This window comes from Tamandua tetradactyla, chromosome 9, assembly GCF_023851605.1.
Source record: "Tamandua tetradactyla isolate mTamTet1 chromosome 9, mTamTet1.pri, whole genome shotgun sequence".
In the NCBI taxonomy this organism is placed as follows: domain Eukaryota; kingdom Metazoa; phylum Chordata; class Mammalia; order Pilosa; family Myrmecophagidae; genus Tamandua; species Tamandua tetradactyla.
Genome location: NC_135335.1, coordinates 73958090 through 73964703, shown reverse-complemented (window position 1 = coordinate 73964703; position 6614 = coordinate 73958090). Strand labels below are relative to the sequence as shown.

Sequence of the window (6614 nt, the reverse complement as noted above, 5' to 3'; positions counted from 1 at the left end):
TGGCAAAGAAACAGATGCAAAAAATATTTAAGTAAGTTTCTATACCTAAAGCTAGTAATGGTAGAAATAGGAGTTAACCCCAAGAAGTGTCCCACTAGGGACTGCTCCACTGTCTCTTTGGATATTTGTCCTACTTGTAACCCATTTTGAAAATTAAGCTTTTCTGCTTTATTATTATGTAAAGGATGGCTGCTTCTTATATTATAACAATGTTATTATTCAAATAAATTTACAAAGTAATTTGATTGGTAGATACAAAGGAATCTTCATAGTACATTTATTTCTTAAAAAAACGTTTACAAAATTCAGACCCTTGTATACATGTGCAGAGCATATTTCAAAAAAAAACTGAAATGAAGTTAAGAAACTGGTAAAAGGGAGAGCCCAAATTGAAAGCAACATATGAAAACTTCTAAGGAAAATCAAAATTTAGATTTTTTTTTTAAATCTATGTTCAAAGATGACGGGAAGTTCAAGACCGATGCTTGTGTCCAAAGGTAAAATGACGAAAAATGGAAAAAAGATGAAAAAGGAAAGTGATTCTCCTGTTGTTTCTTCTGAACTTCAGTCTTAGCTGCGACTTGAAAAATAGAGTTTAAAAACTGATAGCATGCACACACACACACATGAAGAAATTTAAAAACCTGGCAACACATAATGAATGAAAATAAATTTTTATGTTCCCAGATCAAGATTCATTATTATTCAGTGAATTAAGAAAAATAATTTCAAAATATCTTACATATACACTGATAATGATTATTGAAATAAAAACTAAAAAACTATTAGGAATTTTAGAAGATGAGAGAAAAGCAATTGCTCTCATATTCAAATGTGTGGGAACAAAATCTGAATATACAAAATACAAAACTTGAGGCCAAACTCTGGGCAGAATATTAAGCACATTTCACAAATATTTAAATACTGAGATAGTAAATACAGTAAAAAAGCATGGCTTACAGAAACAACAATTTAAATCTGAATTCACAGCTTTTTCTAAAGGCCTTTATTAGGCAAATGACAAAATATATAGAAGAACTTGATGTCAAGAAGGAATCTGGCAGTGTATCTTATATTAGTTTTTAAACTGTGGGTTTTTTTACCATCTGTATTTTCACAATTGTTTGAATGACTGAGAGTCGACTAAGTTGTAGTGGAAAAGACTTGGAAGTAAAAAACATGGATTTAAATATTTTTCTCTAGCCTCTTTGGTTTTAAAAATCAGATACACAACAAATAAACAATGAAATGAAAAAATAACTCAGTTCCTTACTTGTAAAATACAAATACTGCCTTCCATAAAAAGTAGTTCTTCATGATTTATCTATAATTCCATGCTTATTTTGTCTTCCATTTGCCTGTCAACATCACACTGAAGGTATATGTTTATTTCTGTATTTTATTTCTACTTCGCATGTCTGTCTCTTTTTTATTAAATCGCCTATTTCTAAAATCTAGGGTTTGGAAGTTAAACGGTTGTTTCATCTCTTACATTGGTTGTCCCTACATCTTCAGTAGTCAATCATAAATAGCTCTACTCACCTTGAAGACAATACAAGCACCTTGGAATAATTTCGCTTAGATAATTCTAACACTTTCTACATATAATTATTGTCGAATACTTTAGAATCATTTTCATTTATTTTTAACTTCCTGAAAGACTCATCATGATTATTTTTTCACACAATGATAATTTTTATTTCCCAACATGTTTATTTATTTTCATTGTTCTCTATTCTTTCTTGGAACAAATATCTTTCCTCAGGGTTCAATTTTGTTCTACCTAAAATGCTAGATTAGAAATTCATTTCCTGTAGGGTTTTGGATTGGAAATATCCTCATTTTAAACAATCTAAAAATGTCTTTATTTCATTGTGAGTGATAGTTTGGCTCATCTTTGAATTCCAGTTTCACAAAATTTCTCTCAGCACTTTGAGGAAATTATTCAATTCTCTGTTGGCTTCTATTATTGTTATTGAGAATCTGTGTCAGTCAGATTGTTTCACTCTTTTTTAAAATTACCTCTTTAATCTCTGATCATGTTCAAAATTTCTCTTTGTCGTTTTATAACATTCTCTCACGTACTCTGTAACAAGAATTACAATGAGAAATACTTGGATCTTCTCATGCTGTCCTTTATATCTATTACTCTTTCCCATATTTTCCATTTCTTTACCTGTTTTCATTTGGGATAATTTATTTAATGTCAACAACTAGGTTGGAAATTCTCTTTTCTGTTGTGTTCCCTCTTATTTTATCCATCCACTGAGGTTTTTTTTTTTATTTTAATAACTACACTTTTCATTTCTAAAATCTCCAACTAATTATTATTAAATATCCTTATTTTTAAGTAAACTTTCAATTTTCCTAGGTTCTTGAAAGACGATTTTTTTTACATTCTGTTTCCAACATATGACATTTCTGGAAGTCTAATTCTGCCATTTGCTGTTTTTGCTGACATGTAGTGTTCTTCATAGCATATATATATATGTTTTTTATTTTGAAATATAAGCTCCTTTTCATCGCAATGTTATCACCAGGATACTATGAACATGTATTGAATATCTTCATTTTCGTTAAGAGGGAGAAATTTTGAATTTTATTATGTCAGGTATACCAATTTTGTTTATAGTCTAGGACTATTTGGTAGTGATTTATCTTTCTGGATTTATAAGATCATGAAATAATGTTAATTCAAAACCAAAAAGATATCAAAGAAGAACTGTGGTTATCATTTGTCAGGGTTCCTTCCCTCAGAGCCCAAAAGGAGACAGTGGGTGTTGTGTCATTATCTTTGGCTACTGCATAAATTTTCCCTAATGTACACCTACCCTATGCATTGGTCCCTTAAAGGGATCCTATTCCAACCCAACTCAACCCTGAAACCAAAGGACACACCAGGCAGAAAATCACCAATGAGTTTTAATTAGAAACATATGCGCAGGAGAAAGATTCTTTCCAATGGTGGCTAGTTGGGAAATGCTGGTCAGTGCTCCACTCAAAAACCAAGAGAGCAAGGAGAATCAAGGAAGGGAGCTTCAAAGTTTCCGTCTCACGAGATTTGGTTATAATAGAGCCTCACGAGAGTTGGTTACCAACAGTGATCAGGAAGGGGTGTTTTAATGTTTTAACGCTATGCCCTGATCACACAGGCACATATGCTCAAGGATCCACCCTTTTTCTTAAGGAAGGGGGACCCAATGCCTGGGTTGCCACAATCCACACCCACGCAGCAGTTTGCAATGACAAACAACGTACACTGCATCCAAATTCCACAGCTACAGTATAAGAAACAACAAAACATTAAGAGTCTCCTACACATAGATAACAACTTTACTGAGTGATGTCAGCAAGGCCAAGAAAGGGAATTAAATGACTGTAATGATAATTGATAAAACCTGTAATTTGTTTTTTTTAATTTATTTTATTGTTTTACGTATTACACTGACACTTTGTTTATTAGAATATATTTGAACTATTAAATAATAAATGGCTGGATGATAACTTAAAGACAAAAGGATGACCCTTACCCAGCCCAGATGTCTAAATATCTTTGACTACAATATGCAGTGGGACTAAACTGAAATACAAGTAAGTTTAGTTTTTCAGGAACTACCAGAGTTCTAGTTTTATTATACATGGTATCAATGCTACTGTTGAAACTCATTTTTACTTGATATTAATTCTTTCACTAAGAGAACTACAAATGATGAAAATGAGTCTTATGTTGCAAGATGGAATGATTTGATTAGCTATGGAGTTTGAATAGTTATTCAAAGCAAGATTGAATTTGTTATGCATCCATAACCATGTAAAGGCATTTGGTGTCAGTATCTTAAAGGATTAAGATGCTTTAAAACAAAACCTTTATAAGAATATTGAAGATTTAGAGAATTATCTTCATAAATAACTTCAAATGTCTATGGCTTCAACTGTCTGCCCTACTGCTGGGGTAGGCGGCAAGATTCATCAAAATATATAGCAATCGTTTGTAAATTCCCTAAGAAAAACCTTGCATAATCACTTGGTTTCTTAAACCATGTCCAGTTTTCTTTTAATGGTTGTTCTGTTTTGTGTTTTCTTTCTTTCATTCCCACCTTTTAAAAGAGGATGTCCAGGCAACTGGTTCTTTAAGCTCTCGCCAGATAGTATCTCATGTATTGTGTCATCCATGTGTTATCTCATGTACAGAGGCAGAAGCACAGAAATTGAGTGTTTTTAGCCTCCTGTATCTGTCTGCTTTTCTCCCCAGCCATAAAGACCAAATGGATGCTTGTTTTCTTTTATTTTAATTGATGACTTTGAGGACTTTTGACTGCTTTCCTATTTCTCCTAGCAAACAACGCACTTTCAATGCTATCGAGGTTCAATACTTCTGCATAATTTAGCACTTTCTTTTGTTTTGATTTGTTATTCAGGCTTTACTTCTACTTCTTTGACTGACAATGCTGGGGAATCCTCAGCTCCAGCGTCCCAGTTCTCATGCTCCAAGGCCTCCAGCTCCCTTGTGGGCTTCTCCTACCCCTCCCATGCCATGGGACTGGGCGAAAACAGCAGTGGAGAATGAGGCTGAAGCTTTCTGGGATATGGGGCACAGGGACCCCCACCGCCCATCAACGACTACGAGTCACCCAAACTGCTGTTCTGGCCAGTTATCCCACAACCAGGGGCTGTTCCCCTGCTCTAGCACAGGTGGCTCAGGCTGTGGTGCAGTGGCTTATGGTAGCTCAGCCTGTACATGTCCTGCTGGGGGTCCTCGTAGTGCTTCACGTACTTGCCCTTCACCTTGCTCCCTAGGGACATGGTCCTGGGCCACGCCATGCCACCTGCCACTCTAGCCTCCCAGCCACCGGGACCCGGTCCCAATGCACTGTGCTTGCCCTCACTCCACTGGGGGGGAAGCCACCTAAGAGACCCGAGACAGGAAACGAAGGCCTGGTCGGGAAGCCCCAACCTCACCCCTGTGATATCAGTTTTAAATGAAAAGATTATTTTCCCGATTTTCTATGTGTTGGATTCTGTCAGGCCAACAGAATATTCCACGCAGTCCAATTTGCAGGGGTCACAGTCCAAGGCAGGCCAGTGGCACCTGACAATGGCAGGGGTCCAGTGCACAAAACTATTTGCTATGAAGCTTGGGGTGGAAAGAAAGACATTTATGGGGAACTATGTGAGGCAAACCTTGTTGATCTAATAGAGCACAAGCTAAATTTCCATTAGTAGACAGAAATGGTCCTGGAGAAGGTATACTCTGCTGGGGTTTTGATAGTACAATTTCTCCCCCTGCATTTAAAGGGAGACTTCTGGAGTCAAATCCGATTAGCTTTGGCATAATAAGTGTCCACAGAGTCATACAGACTGTGCCTTGAAGTATAGGTGGGGGTGGGGGTGTATGTTTTCAGGTTCGTTACATATATGCCTTTTGGCATTTTGCATATAAACTATGGTCTAATCTTTAAATTTTGAGCAACCCAATAAACCACAGGCTTAGGATTCCCAACCAGTGCAGCTGCGTCAGCCAGGCACATGGCCAATTGACCTTATTCTCCCCAATTTCTAATGCTTGTGGAACAGGCAAAAGCAAATTATTTTCATTATCTCATTGTGGTTGTAGCTTTGCAGGTCCTTTTACCTGAATTTGCAGCACCTGCGTGGGCTCTGCCGTTCGCTACCAGTTCAAAGGGGGCAGGAGCAGCTACCAGGGACCGGCTTAGGCAAGACCAGCTGCTAGGGACCAGTGGACATGGTGGTTGTACTGACCCTCACCAGCTTGAGGGTCAGTACAACCAGTATATTCACTGCCACAGAGATTGCTTATCATCTTTTAACTGTATTTTTTTGCATGGGCAAGCACCAAGAATTGAACCCAGGTCTTTGGCATGGCAAGCGAGAACACTGCCTGCTGAGTCACCATGGCTGGCCCAGCTGCTTTTTATAAAGCCTGTTCATCCTTTTAATGAAGCCCACTGCTGTGGGGTTGCAAGGCAAATAAAATGTCCATGATTTGTCATGTTCAGTAGCCCAGGTTGGGATTAGTTGTCTGGCTAAGGGGGTCCCTCTATTACTGTCCACAGGTGTGGGGACCCTGTAAAACACACAGCTTTTCTAAGCTATAAATTGTAGCTCTTTGGTTGGCTTTACCTACACGGGAAGGCCAGCAAAAGTCCAGTGGCCATATTATGGCTGTAAAGCCATATTTTGCACCTTCAGATAAACAAAGGGTCCAATCTGGTGACCTGCCACCTGGTGACTTAAATTTGCTTGTGGCTGATGTGACTGAGTTGACGAAGAAGGATCCTTAAGGAGGCAAGACTACAGAGTGGCAGGTATCCACAATTTCTATCAGTTGTTATCTGATTATGGGCAGCTGTATTTGCTGTGTCATTCTCCACAGAGTCTGGTACCCTGGGTGTCTTGTTTTTCTTTGCAACCACTCAGCGGCCTCATGTGATGTTGGCTCTAGGCTATGACTTTTTGCATAAGTAAATGCTTCAATATTGCCAGGTAAAGAATCAGAGTTATGGGCAGACATGAAAAAGTTACCTTTCACTGTGACAAGAAGTGCGGATGTCCTCTCACATTTTTATTTTCCCCATAAGTGATGACCAACAACT

General features: G+C 37.7%; 1 pseudogene; it reads right to left on the bottom strand.

The window, feature by feature from the left end:
• Positions 1-4165: 4165 nt before the first annotated feature.
• Positions 4166-4803, bottom strand: LOC143645727 (centriole, cilia and spindle-associated protein pseudogene; annotated as a pseudogene).
• Positions 4804-6614: the final 1811 nt, after the last annotated feature.